This window comes from Ambystoma mexicanum, chromosome 6p, assembly GCF_040938575.1.
Source record: "Ambystoma mexicanum isolate Mex_15411 chromosome 6p, UKY_AmexF1_1, whole genome shotgun sequence".
Classification (NCBI taxonomy): Eukaryota; Metazoa; Chordata; class Amphibia; order Caudata; family Ambystomatidae; genus Ambystoma; species Ambystoma mexicanum.
Window position 1 is genome coordinate 418,877,434 of NC_090935.1, and position 24,659 is coordinate 418,902,092.

At 54.3% G+C, this 24,659-nt stretch overlaps 1 protein-coding gene across 1 annotated transcript in view; it reads right to left on the reverse strand.

The window, feature by feature from the left end:
• The window catches only part of TMEM267 (transmembrane protein 267), a 149,067-nt gene that overhangs the window by 98,423 nt on the left and 25,985 nt on the right, over positions 1–24,659 (reverse strand). The gene's annotated exons all lie outside the window — the stretch shown is intronic.

Here is a 24,659-nt window from a genome sequence, read left to right on the forward strand (position 1 = left end):
TAAGCCCTTTGTACCATAGACAAATGGCAAGGGTTAGGATGGGACGATAAATCTCCACAAAATGGACCTTGGAAAGGTTCACTAGACAGGGCTGCCCGGTATCCCGGTTCTATTCACTCTAGCATTTGAACCCCTAGCTCGATACTTCAGGAACTGCCGTCTGAAGCCAGTATAAGGATCGTTGGGCACATACACACTAGCTCTTTGTATACAGATGACGGTTTGATGTATGTAATCCCCGATACAATATTCTGCTCATCTTGGAGGTGCTGGATAGTTTTGCAGTGTTGTCAGGTTTCCAGACTAATATGTATAAATCAGTGATCTTTCCCCTGGCTGCTATGAGGCATGGACTCAGGAACACATTTCTGGATTGGAGGATACACTGGCACCATGAATCGTTTAAACATTTAGGTGTCCAGGTTTTTCAGAAGACCGAGGACACATTCTTACATAACACGGGAAGATCGCTGACAGGGATGGGTGATGCAATAGCCTTCTGGAAAACACTGCCAATCTCTCTGATGGGTAGAATAGCGCTTTGTAAAATGGTGGTTATTCCTAGACTATTGTATTTATTCACCAATATTCCGTATATGATCAAACGTTCTTATTTCCACATGTTGGATACCAAGACCACAGAATTGCTGTGAGGCACAGGTAGAGGGAGAATTACAATATCGACATTGTAGAGACATTATGAAGAAGGTGGCCTGTACCTTCCGGATTATGAACTCTATTTCCTTGCCGCAAAACTGCAATTTGTAGTACATTGGAACGAAACACTGGATGTGCGAAATCTGCATGTGCTTAGGGGGCCTTCCAAAATACAGATGGGGATTGACTTACTGTGGGATACGATGGGAATCAGAGGAGACACATGTATAATACAAATAGTGCAAACTGTGTGGAAAAGAATCACTAGATATCGTCTAGGAGCATTTTACCACTCTGATTTACTTAAAGGATTCAAGGTCTTACTCAGGATATGCAGAGACATGGTATTCCCCCATTATTTTAAAATCTGATGACCCCTCCTCTCTACTTTGCATTCTGGGGGGTGTAAATCATTGGGCGATTTATTCCGGGAGGGCTCCTTATTCTCTTTTAATCAATGGGTGGCGGAATATCATATGCTGCAAGGGAACTTTTTAAATTATACTCAACAACTAAGGGAATTATTGAACGCTAAACCAAACGAGCCGGAACGTAACCCATTACTGCAGGAATTTTTTCCAATACGTGAAGGGAGGGGAACACTCTTGCAGATTTATAAAGTGCTATCGCTTGAAAATCCAAACTCAATCTCATCTATCAAGGTGAAATGGAGAACAGACTTGGCTCAGGAATGGTGTAAGATTTGCGAACACACTAAAAAGGTGTCCAGGAATGCTGGATTTAAACTGATCCAATTTAATTTTCTTCACAGGGTATTGTAAGGAATCAGGAGTAAGACTTGGGCACAAGGGCATTGTGTTGATTGCTATCAACGTTTGTTAACAGAAAAGAGGGTTGGAGAAAGACCTATCTGGCCCTTTCACTATGAGGGGTTTCCTTGTCTCAATGGAACTAAAGGATGTCAATGTCAGAATGTCCAAAAGAGTTCTCTGTCCTGTGTCTGAAATCCTAAACAGGCCCTTACACTCTAAACCTAAGATAATGTGAAAATGGGATATAGTCTCTCAACTGGTTGAAGGTGGTTCCTTCCACAGTTGTAACAAAAAGTTCTAAAAGGTTGCAAAAAGAAACAAAATAATCAACATTCCACAAGTCCCAAGTGGGGGCTCCCTGCTCCAGGATTTCTCAGCCTTTGAATTATGTAGTTCTCCAATCCAGGGGGGTATGGCTCCCTTTCCCAAGATTCCACAAACTCATGGAATTCTCTGTGGCTCCTTGTTTACACAATTGACTCAGGTTTATTGCTCAGGGGGAATGCTTCCCTTCCCCTAGAGGTTCCACAATCTTAAGAGGGCACTCTCCCTCTTCCAGACTCTTACAGTACATTCACATTGCCTGGTGTACTCTCCTGCCAGGCGTTCACAACTTTCACTTTTTACTTTCACCTTTCTCCTATGCATGGTATACCCTCCTGCCAGGGCTTCTTTGTATACATGTATTTGTGTCTGTTATTCTCTGTTAACAGGGCTTTCAAAGCAGGTTGCACCAAAGTGGTACAGGTTTTCCCTGGTGCCTTTACAATGTTCACTTTGTATTTGGGTGCAGACCCCAGGCTTGCAATCTCGTTGCCTGGTGTTCTCTTCTGCTAGGGCTTTTACAACATACACTTTTGGGTGTGGGTCCCAGACTCGCCACACGTTGCCTGGTATACTCGCCTGTAAGGTCTTCTTCAACATATGTCAGTTTCGCTCAATTATCCTTGGGGGTCTTCAACCATGCTTCACTGGTTTCCCCTCTTAATAAGTTCCTGGTCCCTTGCTTGGATTCCCTTTTACACCACTTCTGTGTGCTGCGCGCTCTATGCTACAAAGCGGCCTGGTGTCCCACTTTCCTTGCTATGACTCGCTGGTCTCCTGTGGCGACTTTGGTGTTCTCCGGGGCCCTCGCTTCCTTTGCTGGGGAGCATCATCTTGCTGATGGTGCTGTGTCATCTCCTTGATACCCGCTTCATTGTTGGCTCTTTCTCACAACCTGTCCGGCTGCAGGGTCTCGGACGGTGTACCTTTGTTCCAGCTTCTTGCGACGGCGCCAACAGCCTCGGGCCTGCTCCGGCTGTCATCTGCTTAATTTCCCAGCCCGCGTCGGGTAAAGTGGATCTGCTTCCCCTCAATCTTGTCTACGTCCTTCTTTCTTCTGCGGCTATGTTTCTTACCGACAAAACTCTCCAGCCGCAGCCCAGTGTGCCTTGGACGTTATGCTGGCACAGAGTCCTTGGGTCGGCTTCTCATGGCTTCAATGCCCTCCGGCATACGTCCCTGACCCGGACACCGTCTTCTCTCTGCTTGCTGCTTCTACCTGGCTCTGCACGCGATGTACCGACTTACCCTCGCATATTTTGAATGGGCCTTCACCAATCAATTGAGGAGAAAAACTAGATCGAGCACCTTGGTTCTTACAAGTGCTCTTCCATACTGGGTCCTCTTCTTCATCTCAGTACTAGTTGAGCTGGGCCGTACACTTTGATTTTCATGAACGTTCTTTGCTCTTCAGGTCTTTTTCCTCATCCTAATATTTATTTCTATTAACCCAAAATGTAATAGGGATCTTATTTCTCTTAGTATTACTTAATAATGGTGACTGAGGATATTCAAGAGTTGCGCCATTATTCATTCTTGAAGGTTGCATCATAATACTACCATAGAAGCTTGTGGAATTGTCAAGGTATTGGTTCCATGGGACCTTGTAATGCCCTATCACAATAAACCACAGAGGGTTGTGACCTTGAGGAGGGATCATCAGATTTGAAAGGAACGAGGGTATACCATGTCTCATCTGGCAAGGTGCCTCCCGTCTCATGAAGGACGTCCGCCCTCATGTGGTCATCCCTCAGATAGAACCCCACCTCCCCAGGGTCAAGTCAGCTAGCTTATGTCTTTCCATGGCCACGGCTTGTTCGGGGGGATTGTTGTATGTTTTTTGCTTTAGAATGCAGAATATGTTGCTTCACCTCAGGGACCAGAATGACGGAATGGAAGGTCTTGGGACACTAACAGGGTAATTCATAGAATTTCGCAGAAAAGTGTCGCAAGCGGCTGGCGCAGAGTGTCCGCGTGCGATTGTCTGCGCCAGGCACGTGCGCTAAAACCGATTTCCGCGCACAGCGTATTCATGGATTTTAGGCTCCCAAACCAGCCGTAGCGCAGAGAATCGCAGCGACCCTGCAGCAGCGCCAGTAACGCCCCCAAGAACGCCCTCGCGCAAGGAAAAGCCATCAAAATCGCTAAATCATCGCAAAGGGCTGCGCTAACCCGGGACCAGTTCACCGGGCTGGCAAACAGCAAACGCCAAGCGGGGAACGTGTATTTCAGGGGTGCGCGGGAAGTTCCACACGCGATTGGCCCCGTGCAAGCAGGGTACGTGTATTTCAGGGGTGCGCGGGAAGTTCCACACGCGATTTCATCAGGGTACGTGTATTTCAGGGGTGCGCGTGAAGTTCCACACGCGATTGGCCCAGTGCGAGCAGGGTACGTGTATTTCAGGGGTGCGCGGGAAGTTCCACACGCGATTGGCCCAGTGCGAGCAGGGTACGTGCATTTCAGGGGTGCGCGGGAAGTTCCACACGCGATTGGCCCCGTGCAAGCAGGGTACGTGTATTCCAGGGGTGCGCGGGAAGTTCCACACACGATTTGCCCAGTGCGAGCAGGGTACGTGTATTCCATGGGTGCGTGGGAAGTTCCACACGCGTTTTCAGCAGGGTACGTGTATTCCAGGGGTGCGCGGGAAGTTCCACACGTGATTTCAGCAGGGTACGTGTATTTCAGGGGTGCGCGGGAAATTCCACACGCGATTGGCCCAGTGCGAGCAGGGTACGTGTATTTCAGGGGTGCGCGGGAAGTTCCACACGCGATTTCATCAGGGTACGTGTATTTCAGGGGTGCGCGGGAAGTTCCACACGCGATTGGCCCAGTGCGAGCAGGGTACGTGTATTTCAGGGGTGCGCGGGAAGTTCCACACGCGATTGGCCCCGTGCAAGCAGGGTAAGTGTATTCCAGGGGTGCGCGGGAAGTTCCACACGCGATTGGCCCAGTGCGAGCAGGGTACGTGTATTCCATGGGTGCGCGGGAAGTTCCACACGCGATTTCAGCAGGGTACGTGTATTCCAGGGGTGCGCGGGAAGTTCCACACGCGATTTCAGCAGGGTACGTGTATTTCAGGGGTGCGCGGGAAGTTCCACACGCGATTTCAGCAGGGTATGTGTATTTCAGGGGTTCTGGGGAGTACTACACGTGAATTGGCCGTGTGGGTCCTCCCAGGTGTACGCTCCACAACCTCCACGGCCCCTGCAGGCAGCCCACACCACGGGGGACTACCCTGCACCCCTGCTCATGTCCCGCAGGCAGCCCATCCACCATGGGCATGCCCCCCAGCCAACCCACATGTCACCTTGCACTACTGATCAACAATGCATGTCTCCCACCACCCCCACCCCCCAGCAGTGCAGGGGCAGCCTCCACCAGGCCCCCATCCATGTCTCCCACCACCCCCACCCCCCAGCCACCAGGGGCACCCTCCACCAGGCCCCCACTCATGTCTCCCACCACCCCCACCCCCCAGCAGTGCAGGGGCACCCTCACCAGGCCCCCACCCATGTCCCCTATCACCACCCCCCCAGCATTGCAGGGGCACCCTCCACCAGGCCCCCACTCATGTCTCCCACCACCCCCACCCCCCAGCAGTGCAGGGGCAGCCTCCACTAGGCCCCCACCCATGTCTCCCACCACCCCCACCACCCAGCCACCAGGGGCACCCTCCACCAGGCCCCCACTCATGTCTCCCACCACCCCCACCCCCCAGCAGTGCAGGGGCAGCCTCCACCAGGCCCCCACTCATGTCCCCTATCACCCCCACCCCCCCGCCACCAGGGGCAGCCTCCACCAGGCCCCCACCCATGTCTCCCACCACCCCCACCCCCCAGCATCCAGGGGCACCCTCCACCAGGCCCCCACTCATGTCTCCCACCACCCCCACCCCACAGCATCCAGGGGCACCCTCCACCAGGCCCCCACTCATGTCTCCCACCACCCCCACCCCCCAGCCACCATGGCCAGCCCCCACCAGGCCCCCACTCATGTCCCCTATCACCCCCACCCCCAGCAGTGCAGGGGCACCCTCCACCAGGCCCCCACTCATGTCTGCCACCCACCCACACCCCCCCAGCCACCATGGGCACCCTCCACCAGGCCCCCACTCATGTCTCCCACCACACGCATGCATGTGTACACCTCTGCCAAGTGTCGCACTGTTCAGACGGGCATCCATGTCACATCTGCCAATCAGGCTTCCACATACCGCTGTCACATGCATCCATGTTGCATCACTGTTGCACCCTTGTCAAATACACACACATGCACATGTACACAGTGCTCATACATGCAGCCGAAAACAACATACATGCGTGACATCACGGACATGTCTACTTACATACACATTCATCCAAACATGTGTGCACACACAACTGCATTTTGCATGCAAGCCTACACACACAAGCACCATCCATGTCTCACACATTACAGCCCTCGCATGTGTCAGCCCCACGGCCCTGTACACCCCCACCCATACTTGACCCCATACAAACAGATGTGCAACCTGCACACTACCGAATAATCACCACACGCACTGCTCACAATCAGGATGCATGTACACTCACCGCTCGACTCCAGACGGGTCTGCTTCTCTAGGACCTGGACGTGGAGCGCTGGGGATATGCGTTCCAGGACCCTCATCTGTTCTTCCGACAAGTGGCCCCGGCGCCCCTTGGCATCCGCTGCCTTCAAGAGGCGCTGGGCCTTGTTCAGGGTCCTGGACCTGAAGTCCTCCCAGCGCTTCCTGACATGTTGTAAGTCCCGGACTGCCACCCCCTCCGCGTTGATGGCAGTCACGATGTCAGTCCAGATCTGAGTCCGTCCTTCCTTGTCGGCGCGGGAACTTCCAAAGAGGGCATCATACTGCCCCAGGACTTGCTCCACCAGGACACCAACTTCGGTGGCACTGAAGCTGGTGCCCCTCTGCCTCTCTGGCCGGTGGTTGTCAGTGGTCCCAGATGGTGTTTGCCCCGACATGACAACCCCAGAGGCAGGAGTGGGTGGGCAACTGGGTCCTGGGGCTGGGCTGTGGAGCGATGGAATCCCAGTCGGGAGTCTTCGGTTCCAGCAGGGGTGGTCACAGCAACAGCACACCTGGCCGATGTGCAGGCAGCAAATGGCAGTGCACGTGGGCAGCAGGCAGTCAGGCAGCAGCAGATGGCAGGTGGGAGCGTGCTCAGGGCTCTGGGGGGCAGTAGTTCGGCCTTCTGGGCAGGAGCGTGGTCTTCCGTGTGTTTTCGCGTGGCCAGCTTGATACGGAGTGATTTGGCACGTGAAAAGTCCAACACGTCTGCGTGTAATTCGAGGAAAGGCCCTTAGCGCGTAAACGCGTCGCCAGCGTATGCGCGTCTATGAAGTCACGTGCACGTTGAATTGGGCACACGTTTGAAAATGTTGCGTGTGAAAAAAATGAAAGACACGTCCGAGTGTCAAAGCGTGAAATTGGTGGGAATGGGCCTAGCGCGTACACGCGGCAGTGACAAAGCGTGTAATTGGTTGAAATGGCCCTACACGCAGAAGTGACAAAGAGTGTAATTGGTGGAAATGGCCCTAGCGCGTACACGCCGCGTAAGTGATGCTGGACGTGTGGGCCTGTATAAAAGGTACGTGTAGAACACCATTTCCTTGTACGTGCTTTTCGTGGAGAGCGAGTGGGTGAATTCTGTACTTCTTGTCGTTTCACACGCGATTTACTTCACGGCGTTTCAAGTTCGTATTCCCTGTTACTTCTGACAGCTTTTTCTCTTTTACTGATTTACCTGGGCCTGTTCCCTCAAACAGTGTTCCCTTCTACTGTTGTCCTGTCTCCTCAGACAGCGTACAAATCTTCTTTTGGCGGGGGTGTTGCCAACCAAACGCGCTCCTTTTTCACGCTCTTTTACCTGGCAGACGGTGAGTCACGCACGTATCTAACATCTGTGCTTGCCCCGTGTGTAGCCTACCCCTTCAGAGGTCATTCTAGGCTGCGTGTGACACGCATACGTTCATTCTTGTGTTACTGGGTGCCACAGCGTAGTGCAGGTTTTTCTTTCTGCACACATGGTCTAGGAGGGGTTGCGTGCACGTCATCTCCCTTTTTTGGGGCTCCTGTGCGTAGCGTGACCCGTCATCTTTCCCCAGGGGTTACATTCAGCCTTGCTAGAGCACTAGGGTACAATTACCATCTGGTACCCAACCCCTTTGACCCCCAATTGCCCAGGACAATAGTTTACAGCCACTCCCATATGCACATTAACATCAGTGCCATGGCTGGGAGGCGAGGATTCCGTAAGGGTGGCAAAGGTGGAAGAGCCACAAGTAGTGGCCGTGGTGGATCCGGAAGGGACGTGGTCGTTACTTGCAGGGTGAGCCTGTCCCCCCATGTGTGGAGGACCAGTCAAGGGCACCCATAATCCCCCCCCCCTCCTGTTGAGGCTGATGTGGCTGACACCATCCATGCTCAGCCCTTGTTGGACCAGCCCATTGTGGCACCAGACCTGGCTGACTCCATGGCTGACTTCCAGGTCAGCAGGCCTATGACACGTGCGCTGGTGCACGTTGATGTCATCATGCCACGTGCATCTGGGGCAGCAAGGTCATCTGCTGCCCCAAGTAGGCAGGGCGGAGAGGCTGCAGGGGCAGCTGCGGCTCCATCCACCCAAGCTCTCACACACCCAGCCAGGACAGTGTCGGTCCTAGTCCATCCTGCTGCCATTCCCCCTGACACCATTACACTTGAGCCAATGCCTGCACCAACTCACATGCTGAGTGTGCAATACCACACTCCTGATACAGTGTCCACCAGGGCTCCTGCCCCTAGTGTCCAGAGCGGCGCAGGACACTCAGGATCACCACCACCTTCCAAGCGGAAGAGGAAGAGCGCTCGTCCGGCACAGGCTGATGCCCCAGACACGGCTACACAGTCCGGCCCGTCGAGGAAGCCCAGCTTCACGGATGACGAACTGAATGCACTTGTCGAGTATGTGTCCGCACATGATAACGAGATGGTCATTGTTGCAGGATCCAAGACCACACCTGCACAACGCCAGGCACACTGGCAGACCGTTGCGGACATCGTAAGTGCCCTTGGAATCAAGAGGCGCACAGCCAATGATTGCTATAAGCGCTGGAATGACCTAAAGCGCAGGGCAAAGAGTAAGCTGGCCTCAAGTCATGCCGCAACTCTAGTGACTGGAGGTGGGTCTCCAGTAGTAGACATGGAACTCACTCCACATGAGTCAGTCGCTGGGACCTACGTCACGGAGGAACAGATCCAAGGCGTGGGAGATCTGCCTGATTACGAGGCATTGTCCGGTGAGTGCACATGCATGTGTGTGTCATCCATGTGCATGGTGTGTGTGTGAGGGCTTCTGTTTGTGTGCCAAGCGAGAGTGTGTGCGCCTGAGTCGTATGGGTCAGCCATGTGCTTCATGCAATACATCCTGCGCAGCTGCATTTGGCCATAGCAGTATCCCTTCTGCCAACAGTAGACATCTAGCCCAACTGCACGCCAGTTGCCCTTGAAGTGTCACCTTGCCACAACATTGTTGCTTATTTTTCACTGTTCATTCAGGCAGATTGTTTGCATTCCACCACTTTTACTAGGCATTTCGCAGTCCTCTAGTCACATGTCTGACATGGCTATGGTAAAGTGGAGTGACTTTGTTACCTGGATATCATTTCTTCACACATGTCCCTGTGCAATTGGACCATTTTGGACTGGCAGCTCCAGGTGAAAAATCTGACCTGTTTGAATTAGAAAAGCTATTACATGCGGGAACTGGACTGAATGAATAGGTGCTGCCCTCCTCTCCATCTTCACTCAATAGCAATGGTACATGCCACCTGTGTGATGGCATGTGTGTTTCACCTGGCAATCACAGGCCAATGTGTGATGCCACTGCCAGGCAGCATGCAGAAAATGTGTTCATCTTCCATCTTGGTTTCATCATTGTGTGCCATTTGCCTGCCCTTCATATGCAGTGAGGGTGCATGCATGTGAGGGTTTTAGTCATGTGGGACATGTGTCAATCAAGTACTGGTTCTCTTGCTTCTCAGCCCTCATTGTGTGCCATGGTGCTAATGCCTGTTTCCATTTCTTTGTTTTTATGCCTTTGCAGGGGAAGACGCACCTGATACTGCTGGGGTTGTGGAGATGGTGCTGACCCAGGAGGGGTCCGAGGGCCGACCAACCACCAGTGAGGGACGTGGTGTGGTGGTGGGTGAGAACCCACAAGTGCTGCAGGTCGTGCTCTCAAGGGGTGTCTCTGGCTGCACCTCCCACGAGCTGTACTCAGGTATTGATTCGGATGATGAGACCTACGTGCCATCGCAGGTGAGTGTTCCAGGGAGGGATTCTGTTCTGTCCCACCCACCTGCACCAGGGTCAGAACCCTCAATGGGATGTCAGTGTTGGCAGCTACGCCTTTGGTGGTGACGGATGCAGGGTCACACTCCGCGACATCTGATCCTGTTCCTGGGCCAGCAGATCAGAGGGGGAATGCAGTCCTCCAGCCTCAGGCAGTGCCGGCACAGCAAGGCGCAGTTCGCCTTGCCCCAGACAGGTGTGGTGCCCGCCGACGTGGTGGCCGTACGCCACCTTGCAATACCGCATGGGAGCAATCCATTTACGGTATGGCAACCCAACAGGCAGCATCATCCGAGATGATGGCTCAGGCCATGGATAGGGTGGCCACTTCCATTGTCCCCCCTGAAAGGCTGATGGAGCGACTACAGCAGGCAACCGACTCCATCTGCCAGTCACACAGGGAGGACATGTTGGCGTCCAACAGGGACAGGCGGGCGGCACTGGCGACTCTGCAGGAGGCCATCTCCATAGAGTCCCAGGGCCACAGGGAAGCCCTGAGGCAGGAGCTCCTTCACCTCAGGACGACTCTTGTTGAGCTTGAGGCTTCAACACACCAAAGGACAGAACAGCAGCTGGAGCGTCTCACCCGTACGCTCTCAGCTGAGATGCAGGCAACAAGGGCGGAGGTCCGGGCATCCCGTGAGTTGTTGCATGGGGACACCCGCATGCTTGCAGCCATGGAAGAGCAGACTAGAGCCTTGCGTGGGCTGCCTCCCATAGTGCAACCACCTCCGGATGCAGCTGCACAGGGTGATAATAGCGACAGCAGTGATACTCCCACAATAGGGTAGCCTTGTGGGCCATGAGCCCATGGAGGTGTTTTTTTTTCCCAGGATCCACACAGGTGGGTTTTGGTGTGCACCCTGTCCTCGGACCTCCTGGGTGGCCTCCCCAACCCCCCCCAGGCCCATCAATGGCCATTTTTTATTTTTTTTTATTTTTATTATTATTTTTATTTTTATTTTTCCCAATTTTTTTGGGACAATTTGTTGCCTTCCGTGGTTCCTGTGGGCATACGCTGCATTGTGGCTGGGCACATGCAGGCTTGTCATGTATTTGGTTCAGATGCTTCGGTTTGAGTCACACACACCCCTCCTGCTTCCCGTTTCCATGGGCTTGCAAAGGGTGTGCCCAAGTGAAATTGACGTACATGGTGACATTGGACTCCCACTACATGTGTGGGTAGTCTAGTCAATACTGTGTATACATTCCTAGTGCATATTGCTGTTGTGTTGTACACTGCATGTTGCATTGATGTGTCGCTCATCATCTGTGTCTACCTCCCAATTTGCAGGTCCCTTCATCATGTCTACACAAGGCCCTCTAGTTTGGAGATGGGGTCCATGTTGGCAGCAGTGCACCTACTACTCTACATGGCGCCAACACTGCACAGTTGGTAGTGGTGGGAGTGCAGGCATTTCCAGGTGGTGAGACTACTAATTTATTCCATTTGTGATGTCATGTTAATGGTAGTACCTGCTCAAGTTTGTTGTTGGTCCTGCATTAATGTGAGCATTTCAGGTGTTGCAAGTTTCAATTAGGGACACTGTAGATTGTGACACTAGTGTCATGTTGTGGGGATTACTTTGTTTACCAGCAAATAGCATGACATGGCACGGTGTGTCGTGTGGCGGTGCTGGGGATGGGTTGGCTGACATGGCACTGTCCTCTTGTTGCATTTTGCAAGTGGGTATTCATTTTAGCTGCTTGAATGTGTTTCTTCACAAAACTGCATTGGGGGTGTCTGTGTGGGTAGGGATGCACACATTGATACACTTCCAGGTGAACAATCTCAGGCTGATATGGTTTTCACGGTTGATTCTCCAGACATTCAGGATCAGTGTCAGGTTGAGTCATCATTGATTGTCAGATGGAATGTGCCAGGGCAGTGTGCACTCCACAGGGGTGTGATTTCTAAGTGAAGTAATTAGCCACTAGCTGTGTACGGGCTGCCTCCCCCCGTGCCCTTTCCCCTCCCATGCGCAGCGGCTGTGCATGTGGTTGGGGATGTGGGGCCACCACCATGTCCACGGCCAGGCCCCGGCGTGTTGCAACGTTGTGCAGGACACATGCTGCCACTATGATCCTGCACACTACTGGGGGAGCGTACAACAGCTGCCCGCCAGAACGGTCAAGGGAGCGAAAGCGTGACTTTAGCACTCCGAATGTGCGCTCCACTATGCCCCGGGTTGTAATGTGGGCTGTGTTATATCTTACCTGGGGTGGCGTGGTGGGGTTCCGAATTGGCGTCATCATGTGGGGGCTGAGAGGGTAGGCACTGTCCCCTGTGGAGGTGGTGATTGGTATCATTGGTGGGGTTGTGACCTTGCTCAGTATCTGACATGCATGCATGTGCAGTGGCATTCATACTCACCAAGCAGCCATGTATCGCCATGCCGCCCAGCTTCTAGGTCCCGGCTTAGGGTGGACATTCAGTAAATGAAGCTGTCGTGGGTGGACCCGGGATAGTTGGCATATACTGAGGTGATGATTCCCTTGGCATTACATACTACCTGCACGTTGATGCAATGCCAGTGCTTGCGGTTCCTATAGATGTGCTCTGATGCCCTGGGGGAACGTAGAGCCACATGGGTGCAGTGGATGGCACCTAGCACTTTGGGGAATCGTGCCACACCGTAAAAATCCAGGGCGGCAGCATGCCTTTCTGCAGGTGTTCTGGGCAGGTATATGTGCCTGCGGACTGATGGGCGTGCAGTGATGATGTTCAAGACCTGGTGTAGGCAGCGTGACTGGGTGGCCTGTGATACCCCACCCACTATGGCACTTGTCCGCTGAAATGATCCAGTGGCTAAGAAGTGCAGTACATTGAGGACCTTCTCCAGGGGGCTGAGTGCTTGGGAGCACAGGGTGGGTGATGTGAGGTCATCCTCCCACTCACTCACCAGGTCCAGTATTATGTGTGGTGGAAACCTGTACCTCCCATACACCTGGTCATCAGGCATCCCGAAAAGGCTGGTTCTGGGTGTGAATATTCTGGCCCTGACTATCCTCCTCCTCCTCCTTTGGTAGCCCACGCCCACTGCTGCTAGGAACGGTATGTTCATCCTGGGTCTGAGCTTGTTATTTTGTTAGCGCGCAAATTCATGAGTTGCGCGTGTTGTAGGCGAGCGTGTGACCCGCGCACCCCTGAAATCCAGTACCCAGTCCAATAGCGTGTGGAAATTCCCGCGCACCCCGGGATACAGGTGCGCTGACGTGCTTGCGTGTGTAAGTGCCTGCGCACCCCTGATATACACGCACATAGGCCAATCGCGTGTACGCGCACTTTTGTCCAATTACACGCGATGACACTCTGACGTGCAGTCTTTCCACGTGTGCTCTGTCATCACGTGCTGTGTGGGAAACACCCGTGCGGGTCACGTCACAGACGCGCTTACGCGCTGAGGGCCTTTGGTCCAATAGAATCGCGTATGCGTGCTGACGCGCTTACGCGCTAAGGGCCTTTCCTCGAATTTCACGCTGACGTGCAGGATTTTCACGTGCCAAATCACTCCGTATCAAGCTGGCCACGCGAAAACACACGGAAGACCACGCTCCTGCCCAGAAGGCCGAACTACTGCCCCCCAGAGCCCCGAGCACGCTCCCACCTGCCATCTGCTGCTGCCTGACTGCCTGCTGCCCACGTGCACTGCCATTTGCTGCCTGCACATCAGCCAGGGGTGCTGTTGCTGTGACCACCCCTGCTGGAACCGAAGACTCCCGACTGGGATTCCATCGCTCCACAGCCCAGCCCCAGGACCCAGTTGCCCACCCACTCCTGCCTCTGGGGTTGTCATGTCGGGGCAAACACCATCTGGGACCACTGACAACCCCCGGCCAGAGAGGCAGAGGGGCACCAGCTTCAGTGCCACCGAAGTTGGTGTCCTGGTGGAGCAAGTCCTGGGGCAGTATGATGCCCTCTTCGCTTCGGAAGTTCCCGCGCCGACAAGGAAGGACGGACTCGGATCTGGACTGACATCGTGACTGCCATCAACGCGGAGGGGGTGGCAGTCCGGGACTTACAACATGTCAGGAAGCGCTGGGAGGACTTCAGGTCCAGGACCCTGAACAAGGCCCGGCGCCTCTTGAAGGCAGCGGATGCCAAGGGGCGCCGGGGCCACTTGTCGGAAGAACAGATGAGGGTCCTGGAACGCATATCCCCAGCGCTCCACGTCCAGGTCCTAGAGAAGCAGACCCGTCTGGAGTCGAGCGGTGAGTGTACATGCATCCTGATTGTGAGCAGTGCGTGTGGTGATTATTCGGTAGTGTGCAGGTTGCACATCTGTTTGTATGGGGTCGAGTATGGGTGGGGGTGTACAGGGCCGTGGGGCTGACACATGCGAGGGCTGTAATGTGTGAGACATGGATGGTGCTTGTGTGTGTAGGCTTGCATGCCAAATGCAGTTGTGTGTGCACACATGTTTGGATGAATGTGTATGTAAGTAGACATGTCCGTGATGTCACGCATGTATGTTGTTTTCGGCTGCATGTATGAGCACTGTGTACATGTGCATGTGTGTGTATTTGGCAAGGGTGCAACAGTGATGCAACATGGATGCATGTGACAGCGGTATGTGGAAGCCAGATTGGCAGATGTGACATGGATGCCCGTCTGAACAGTGCGACACTTGGCAGAGGTGTACACATGCATGCAAGTGTGGTGGTGTGTGTACATGTGTGGTGCACTTCCTGTGTTGCATGTGATGTCTGGCTCACCTTTGGCTGCTCATGCAGTTGTATGTGTAGGGATGGTGGTGGCAGTTGCCATATGGCTGTGGTATGGCTCATGTGTGCGAGTTGTAATGACATGTGTGTTGGGGATTGTGATGACATGTCTGAGGTTTGCCAATGCCACTCATGTGCAACTGTCATGTGTGTATGTGTCCATTGTACAGTGCCCTGATGCCTGTGTTTTGTTTCTCCCTGTCTGCAGCGTCAACTGATGAAGAGGGCGGAGAAGGTGCTGTGGAGCACAGCGGCGGGGATCCCACCGCCAGCCGGAGACGCAAGGCCCGGCTCCCCTCCCGTGTTGTCATCTCATCGGGGAGTGAGGAGTCCGGTGCCGCGTCCCAGGCCGCAGCTGCCGGGGGGAGGTCCAAGAGGCGGAGGTTGGAGTTGGACTCCTCGGCAGCAGAAGGGGCAGCTGGGACCCCACAGGACCCAACAGGGGAAGATGGCACAGAGTCATCCAGGTTGGTGGGGGGTTTGGTGGAGGAGGAGGCCGTGCAAGCACCAGAGACGGGGTCTGGAGGTGGGGATCCCACTGGTGCTAGTGGTGCAGTGCAGGACCAGGGACAGGAGGCAGCACAGGCCGCCGCGGAGGTGCCTGTGTGCAATCCTGTCCCCGATCCTGTCCCTGCATCATCTTGCACCAGCAGGGATGCCTACGTCCAGACCCGTTTTCAGGCAGGGGATGAGCTGACGTCAACTGGCCTTCCTCTGCCTGCGGACGTGGCTATCCAGGTCCGGGTTGAGCCTGTCCTGGCTGGTGTGGCGTTGCGTCAACGGGCCATGCGAGGTGACCTGCAGTCTTTTCATGGAGAGACTGCACGTCATCTCGAATGGCTCGTTGACCACGTCAGCCTGCTGGGACAGGTCACCCAGGCCGGATTCCTCCGTCTGATGGGGCTTGCTCCGACCCCCTCCTCAACTGGACCCCCTACGCGCCAGTCGTCCTCTGTGCCATCTTCCCACCCATCAGTCACCTGGGTGCCCTGTGGAGCTGCCTCTGACGGTGCGGCCAGGCTGGTGGAGGAGGCATCCCTGCCACAGTCGGGAGTCGGACGTCCAGCAGGGGTGGCCACATCAACAACTGCACCCCAGCCGGCAGAGGATGTGCAGGCAGCAGGAGGCAGTGCACGGGCAGAGGCACAGCAGCAACGTGGTGGGAGCCATGAAGGCTCGGGGCCTTCAACATCGGAGGGGAAGGCATTGGCCGGAGGGCAGGTTGACCCAGGACGGGGTGTGTCTTCTGTGTGGCAGCGGTTGGGCCAGCAGATAGGTGCGGAGCGGCGGCGGGCGGAAGAGGCGCGGTTGACAATGGTCAGGGCGGAGAACTCCATGCGGAGGGCCCTGAGGCGGGCCGAGTGCCTCGAGGCAATCCGCAGGGGGTTGGAGGAGGACACGGCGTCGTCCCTGCGGACCCTCGGGGCCATGGAACAGGACCGCCTCCGGGACATCGAACAGGAGTTCGATGATGCCCTGGCCCGGAACACCACGGAGCGAGCCGCTGGACTTGCCCGCCGCTTTTGTATATAGTTCTTTAGTTTTAGGTTTCCTTTGTTTTTTCTTATGATTTGGAGTCGACGGACACTGCTCCACTTTTTGTATATAGTTGCATTTTAGTTAGGGTTTTTTGTAGGTTTCCTTTGTTCAGTTGGGAAAAGAGAGAAGTATAGGGGTGCACAGACAAGTTAAATAAAGGTTTGAGAGTGGAAGGATTGTGAATAAGAATGTATCAACAAGAAATAGTGTGCAAATGTTATACAAAGACTTCTGGTGCAATCGGGCTGTCGTCACAAGGCCACTTGGGACAGAGAAAACCAAACAAATCCAAAGCTGTGTATTGCTACCCAGCAAGCCCAGATGCACTCAACAGGGACAATAAGTACCCTCTATTTTAAATCAAAATTCATTTAAACATTTGGCGCCAACAGGGCGTAAATTCTATGGTGTACAAGCACCGCCTAAGTTTCTCTAGTTTCCAAAAGAAAATGTCATTACACAATTTAACGGTGTTAATAAGGATAAATTGTAAACACAGGTGTAAAATGAATGGAACAATCAGAACCAAGACATTAGAGTTAACTTTTGGATTTTAATCCTCTTAATCCAATAAATCGTACATGAATAAACAAAAAGTAGTACGATCAGTGTACTCTATTTACATATGGAGAGAGCACTTGTGGGTGTTCCATATAACACAAGTAGGAACAAACGGCGTAGATAGAAAACAGCTTGTATAGAGCAGCACAATTGCAAATCTGTATAGCAGTTTACAGTTTACAGTTTACAAAGCTCTAAATGCATAGGTTCAACCATTCAACAATTTACAAATGAAGTCTCATATTTAGACATAACAAATGAGGCTGACGCGTTTCGGTTCAAAGAACCATCTTCAGGGGATAGACTTCATTTTTCATATTCATAACCATTAAGTCATAGCACAGTCTCTTGCTGATACAAGAGCCGAGACACAGAAAAGAAATCCAGTCAAAAAGCAATGGGTAGCCGAATGCCACAGATTGCTAGGATATCGCTGCATGTGTATTCTAATATGAGAAGTTCGTGTTCCAGCCAGTTGTATGCATTTTAAAATGCATACAACTGGCTGGAACACGAACTTCTCGACTGGTCTAGCAAATGCATAAGCTATTAAAAGAACTTCACATATTAGAATACACATGCAGCGATATCCTAGCAATCTGTGGAATTCGGCTACCCATTGCTTTTTGACTGGATTTCTTTTCTGTGTCTCGGCTCTTGTATCAGCAAGAGACTGTGCTATGACTTAATGGTTATGAATATGAAAAATGAAGTCTATCCCCTGAAGATGGTTCTTTGAACCGAAACGCGTCGGCCACATTTGTTATATCTAAATATGAGACTTCATTTGTAAATTGTTGAATGGTTGAACCTATGCATTTAGAGCTTTGTAAACTGTAAACTGTAAACTGCTATACAGATTTGCAATTGTGCTGCTCTATACAAGCTGTTTTCTATCTACGCCGTTTGTTCCTACTTGTGTTATATGGAACACCCACAAGTGCTCTCTCCATATGTAAATAGAGTACACTGATCGTACTACTTTTTGTTTATTCATGCACGATTTATTGGATTAAGAGGATTAAAATCCAAAAGTTAACTCTAATGTCTTGGTTCTGATTGTTCCATTCATTTTACACCTGTGTTTACAATTTATCCTTATTAACACCGTTAAATTGTGTAATGACATTTTCTTTTGGAAACTAGAGAAACTTAGGCGGTGCTTGTACACCGTAGAATTTACGCCCTGTTGGCGCCAAATGTTTAAATGAATTTTGATTTAAAATAGAGGGTACTTATTGTCCCTGTTGAGTGCATCTGGGCTTGCTGGGTAGCAATACACAGCTTTGGATTTGCTTTGTTCAGTTGGGCTCATGGACCCTTGGTTGTTTTGTACATAGTTCTTCATTGGATTGATTTTATTTTTCATTTGACTTTGGACAACATTTTTTTGGATTAGGATTTGGTGTTTTTATTTTTTTTAAAACGGACATGCAGCTTATCTTTTTTTCATTGCCATTGTAGTTTGTTTCGTTTCTTTTGCATTCTTTCTTTTTTAATACAATTTTGTTTTCATACTTCACTGTGTGGTATCATCTCATTGGTTTCATGCATGTCATGTTGGGTGTTTTCCCATTCAATTGCAACCATTGTGTGTGACGGACATGGGTTCATTAGCTTTATGAACATTGGGGGTGTAACATGTAATTTCCATTTCCATGTGGTTGAATGGGTTACTTGGTAGGGCTTTTTGGCTGTGGAGGCTGACCATGACGCACATGATTGGGGATTGTGAGGACCTGGTGGAGGCTGCCCATGGTGGCTGGGGGGTGTGGGTGGTGGGAGACATGGGTGGGGGCCTGGTGGAGGGTGCCCCTGCACTGCTGGGGGGTGGGGGTGCAGGGGGACATGAGTGGGGGCCTGGTGGAGGGTGCCCCTGGATGCTGGGGGGTGGGGGTGGTGGGAGACATGAGTGGGGGCCTGGTGGAGGCTGCCCCTGGTGGCTGGGGGTGGGGGTGGTGGGAGACATGAGTGGGGGCCTGGTGGAGGCTGCCCCTGGTGGCTGGGGGGTGGGGGTGGTGGGAGACATGAGTGGGGGCCTGGTGGAGGGTGCCCCTGGTGGCTGGGGGGTGGGGGGGGTGGGAGACATGGGTGGGGGCCTGGTGGAGGGTGCCCCTGCACTGCTGGGGGGTGGGGGTGGTGGGAGACATGAGTGGGGGCCTGGTGGAGGCTGCCCCTGGTGGCTGGGGGGTGGGGGTGGTGGGAGACATGAGTGGGGGCCTGGTGGAGGGTGCCCCTGGTGGCTGGGGGGTGGGGGTGGTGGGAGACATGAGTGGGGGCCTGGTGGAGGGTGCCCCTGCACTGCTGGGGGGTGGGGGTGGTGGGAGACATGAGCGGGGGCCTGGTGGAGGCTGCCCCTGGTGGCTGGGGGGTCGGGGTGGTGGGAGACATGGGTGGGGGCCTGGTGGAGGGTGCCCCTGCACTGCTGGGGGGTGGGGGTGGTGGGAGACATGAGGGGGGGGGGCCTGGTGGAGGGTGCCCCTGGTGGCTGGGGGGGTGGGGGTGGTGGGAGACATGGGTGGGGGCCTGGTGGAGGGTGCCCCTGCACTGCTGGGGTGTGGGGGTGGTGGGAGACATGAGTGGGGGCCTGGTGGAGGCTGACCCTGGTGGCTGGGGGGTGGGGGTGGTGGGAGACATGGGTGGGGGCCTGGTGGAGGGTGCCCCTGCACTGCTGGGGGGTGGGGGTGGTGGGAGACATGAGTGGGGGCCTGGTGGAGGGTGCCCCTGCACTGCTGGGGGGTGGGGGTGGTGGGAGACATGAGTGGGGGACTGGTGGAGGCTGCCCCTGGTGGCTGGCTGGTGGGGGTGGTGGGAGACATGGGTGGGGCCTGGTGGAGGCTGCCCCTGGTGGCGGGGGGGTGGGGGTGATAGGGGACATGAGTGGGGGCCTGGTGGAGGGTGCCCCTGGTGGCTGGGGGGTGGGGGTGGTGGGAGACATGAGTGGGAGCCTGGTGGAGGCTGCCCCTGGTGGCTGGCGGGTGGGGGTGGTGGGAGACATGGGTGGGGGCCTGGTGGAGGCTGCCCCTGGTGGCGGGGGGGTGGGGGTGATAGGGGACATGAGTGGGGGCCTGGTGGAGGGTGCCCCTGGATGCTGGGGGGTGGGGGTGCAGGGGGACATGAGTGGGGGCCTGGTGGAGGGTGCCCCTGCACTGCTGGGGGTGGGGGTGATAGGGGACATGAGTGGGGGCCTGGTGGAGGGTGCCCCTGGATGCTGGGGGGTGGGGGTGGTGGGAGACATGAGTGGGGGCCTGGTGGAGGCTGCCCCTGGTGGCTGGGGGGTGGGGGTGGGGGTGGTGGGAGACATGAGTGGGGGCCTGGTGGAGGGTGCCCCTGGTGGCTGGGGGTGGGGGTGGTGGGAGACAGGAGTGGGGGCCTGGTGGAGGGTGCCCCTGCACTGCTGGGGGGTGGGGGTGATAGGGGACATGAGTGGGGGCCTGGTGGAGGCTGCCCCTGGTGGCGGGGGTGGGGGTGATAGGGGACATGAGTGGGGGCTTGGTGGAGTCTGCCCCTGGTGGCGGGGGGGTGGGGGTGATAGGGGACATGAGTGGGGGCCTGGTGGAGGGTGCCCCTGGATGCTGGGGGTTGGGGGTGCAGGGGGACATGAGTGGGGGCCTGATGGAGGGTGCCCCTGCACTGCTGGGGGGTGGGGGTGATGGGGGACATGAGTGGGGGACTGGTGGAGGCTGCCCCTGGTGGCGGGGGGGGTGGGGGTGAGAGGGGACATGAGTGGGGGCCTGGTGGAGGCTGCCCCTGGTGGCGGGGGGGTGGGGGTGATAGGGGACATGAGTGGGGGCCTGGTGGAGGGTGCCCCTGGATGCTGGGGGGTGGGGGTGGTGGGAGACATGAGTGGGGGCCTGGTGGAGGCTGCCACTGGTGGCTGGGGGGTGGGGGTGGTGGGAGACATGAGTGGGGGCCTGGTGGAGGGTGCCCCTAGTGGCTGGGGGTGGTGGGAGACATGAGTGGGGGCCTGGTGGAGGGTGCCCCTGCACTGCTGGGGGGTGGGGGTGATAGGGGACATGAGTGGGGGCCTGGTGGAGGCTGCCCCTGGTGGCGGGGGTGTGGGGGTGCTGGGTGACATGAGCAGGTGTGCAGGGTAGTCCCCTGTGGTGTGTGCTGCCTGCAGGGGCCGTGGAGGGTGTACAGGGAATACCTGGGAGCACACAGCCAAATTGCGTGTAGAATTTCCCGCGCACCCCTGTCATACACGTGCCCAGCCAAATCGCGTGTGGAACTTCCCGCGCACCCCTGAAATCCACGTACGCGGCCAAATCGCGTGTGGAACTTCCCGCACACCCCTCGAAATCCACGTACACGGCCAAATCGCGTGTGGAACTTCCCGCGCACCCCTGAAATCCACATACACGGCCAAATCGCGTGTGGAACTTCCCGCGCACCCCTGAAATCCACGTACACGGCCAAATCGCATGTGGAACTTCCCGCGCACCCCTGTAATCCACGTACCCTGACAAATCGTGTGTGGAACTTCCCGCAAACCCCTGGAATTCACATGCCCTGCCAATTCGCATGTGAGACTTCCCGCGCACCCCGTATTTTTTGTCAGCGGGTGTCCGTGTTTGTGGGTACCCCTTTGCACGTCATTTGTCCTGGAGGGCCACAGTATAGGACATTCATCATGGCAGTATATAGGTGCTATTTGTTGGCGCACCTTTTGGCGCACATTTCTTACAGGCGCAGAGACGCTACCGCCTGCTTTCTTGTGGCGGTCGTGTTTGTGCCTGTGCGCTGGTTTGAGCGTGCGCTTTTTTGCCCTATTCTATTCCATGAATACGTGTTGTAGGCGAGCGTGTGGGCGTTCCGCGCACTTGTGCCCTGTACTTCCCCCCGTGACGCCCACATTTTGGCAAGTTGTTCCCCATTCCGAGTGTTACGCCCCGTGTTCCGCCTACTTTTGTTGCGTGCGCCGCGCTATGTGCGATTTTCGCTGTGGCCTGTGCGATTTTCGCTGTGACCTGGCGCACGCAGTTAGATGGCCTGTGCGCCAACGTGCGCCGCGCACTTTTTTTAATCGCACATCCGATGGTTTTCTCGCGCACGGCCTTCCATGAATCGATGTGCGCTGCTTTTCGTGCGATTTTCGCACTTGCACTGCGATTCGCACGTTTTTGGCCACTTGCGCCGCGCTAATTATTCCATGAATCGGCCTCATAGTGTTTATCATGCCTATTACTGTGTAAGAGCTTGCAACTGTGATTATGATTGTGCCTCATATTGCATTACTGTATAGATCTCCAATTTTGTAAGAGGAACTCTTTGGTTACTTGTGTTACGTAAAGCCCCTTTCGGTTTCTTTTTCTGTGCTGTTGTTTTTGTATTTCTGTAAAGAAATAAACACATTTCAAAAAAATAAAAAGAATGTGAAATCCCAGGAGTACTTTTTCCTGTTCTCATGTTCACACGAAACCAATACATAAAACGTGGTTTGCAAGGTTTTCCAGTGTGACTTCAGGTAAATATGCTGTGGAGAATATGGTTAAATCCAGCATCTGCACTACAACAGTAATGATATGATATGATATGGCTTTTATAACGCGCCTATAAACAAGTGTTTCAAGGCGCGACGAGCAAGGAGGGGGAACAGAGGGAGGACAGACAACGATCCTATTTGGCCATGTGTCATTCAGATCGCGCAAGTGCATGGGAAGGGGGGAAGGAGAAGTGCGCGGGGGAAGGGATAGAGGAAAGTGAAGTACATGGGAAAGCAGAATAAATAAGATAAATAAGACAAATAAAACAGCCAGCTAGTGGCAAGTGCAAGGAAGTGCAGACATAAGTGCTGGTAGGGGGACTGAAGGGATACAGAAAAACGGTCCCCAAGTGCAGGGGTTGCCAGGGAGGCAGTGCAGGTGGGCAATTGACGGGGCGTGGGCCAGAGATCAGAAAGGGTGGCCAAGTAACCAGTGCAGTTTCAGTCAGGAATTCAGCCGGGGAGGGGTGGGGAGAAAGCAGAAGCAAAGAGAAAGGTTTTGAGGTGTTTCTGGAACTGGAGATGGTTCTCCTCGAGTTTCAGGAAGGCAGGAACGTTGTTCCAGAGAGAGGCCCCTGCCGAAGAGAGTGATCTGCCACCAACCCGTTACTTGGAGAAGCGACTGACCCTGAGGGAGTTGGAGGCAGATGAGTGAAGAGCTTGAGAAGGAAGATATTTAGGGAGAGAGAGTTGAAGGTACTGCAGCCCCAGACCCCAGAAGGCCTTGTGTACAATGCAGAGGGTTTTAAACTTAATCCTTGCAGCCACTGGGAGCCACTGCAGAAATTTCAGTCCTGGAGAGATACAATCGGCCAAGGACAAGTCTTGCAGTCCTGTTCTGGATAAGTTGTAGAGGGCGGAGAGTGGAGGCAGGCAGATTTAGAGGCTGTTACAGTAGTCCAGCTTAGAGAGGACCAGGGCTCTGGAAACAGAGAGCTTCTGGGGGAAGGAGAGGAAAGGAAGAATACCTCTAAGGAGGTGCAGCTGGTAGTGTGACTTCTTAGAGACTCCAGAGATGTGAGGGAGGAGAGTGCAGAGTCGAAGATGACCCCGAGGTTTTTAGCCTTGCAGGTGGGAGTGGGAGCAGGGCCAAGACAGGCCGGCCAGGGAGCAGTAGGGAAGGAGGGAGTGGGTGTGCCAATGAGTAGAATCTCAGTCTTACTGGCATTGAGGCAAAGTTCGTTGGCGTCACACCATTCCTGGATGGCAGACAGACAGTCAGAGATGAGGGAAGGAGAGGAGGAGGAGGCGGATGTTAGCCTGAAAATGAGCTGGGTATCATCCACATAGCACTGAAAGTTGGGACAGAGAGCGGTGATGCGGTGGGCAAGGAGTGCCAGGTATAGGTTGAACAGCCAGGGAGAGAGGTTAGATCCCTGGGGGACACCACAGGTAGAGAAAAAGATGTCGGAAAGGAAGGACCCAAGTTGAACCTGGGAGGGTCGGTCAGAGAGGAAAGAAGTCAGCCACGCCAGAGCCTGGCCAGTGATACCCAGGTTATCACGGAGACGGTTTAGCAGGATGGCATGGTTGACAGTGTCAAAGGCAGAAGAGAGATGAAGCAAGATAAGAACGCAAGGGGTGTTGGAGTCGAGGTTGGGGAGCAGGTCTTCACGGATGTTCAGGAGAGCAGTTTCCGTGCTTCTGGCAGCTCTGAAGCCAGACTGATGGTTATGAAGACAACCAACAGATTCAGTGTGGAGAATGAGCTGGGAGATGGCCAGTTTCTCCAGGAGCTTGCCCAGGAAGGGAGTGATGGTGATTGGGCGATAGTTAGATGGGCAGAAGGGGTCGGCAGAGGGTTTCGTAAAAAGAGGGTGCACAAGAGAGTGCTTCAGGGGGGAAGGGAAGACACCAGTGGCGAAGGAGTGGTTGCAGAAATCCGCCAGGGCAGGAGCCAGGGAGTGGATGTGATCCTTGATAGTTTTGGAGAAACAGGGGTGAACCTGTTTCGATGAGACATCAGACTTGTCTAGAAACCTCATCTGGAGAGAAAAGGGGAAAGGCATAGAAGGTAGGGGGAGGGGTGGTTGCAGAAGGGCCAGAGGAAGAGCAGGGAATAGCGGGAGGGGGATAAGAGGAGGAGAGTGAGGACAGGATGTCCTGAGTTTTTGAGATGAAGTGAGAAGCCAGTGCCGTGCAGAGGGCCTGGGAAGGGACAGGAGAGGTACAGACTGCGGCAGGATTGCCCAGTTTCTTGCAGATTTTAAAGAGTTCAGCCGAGTTGTTAGATGCTGCAGAG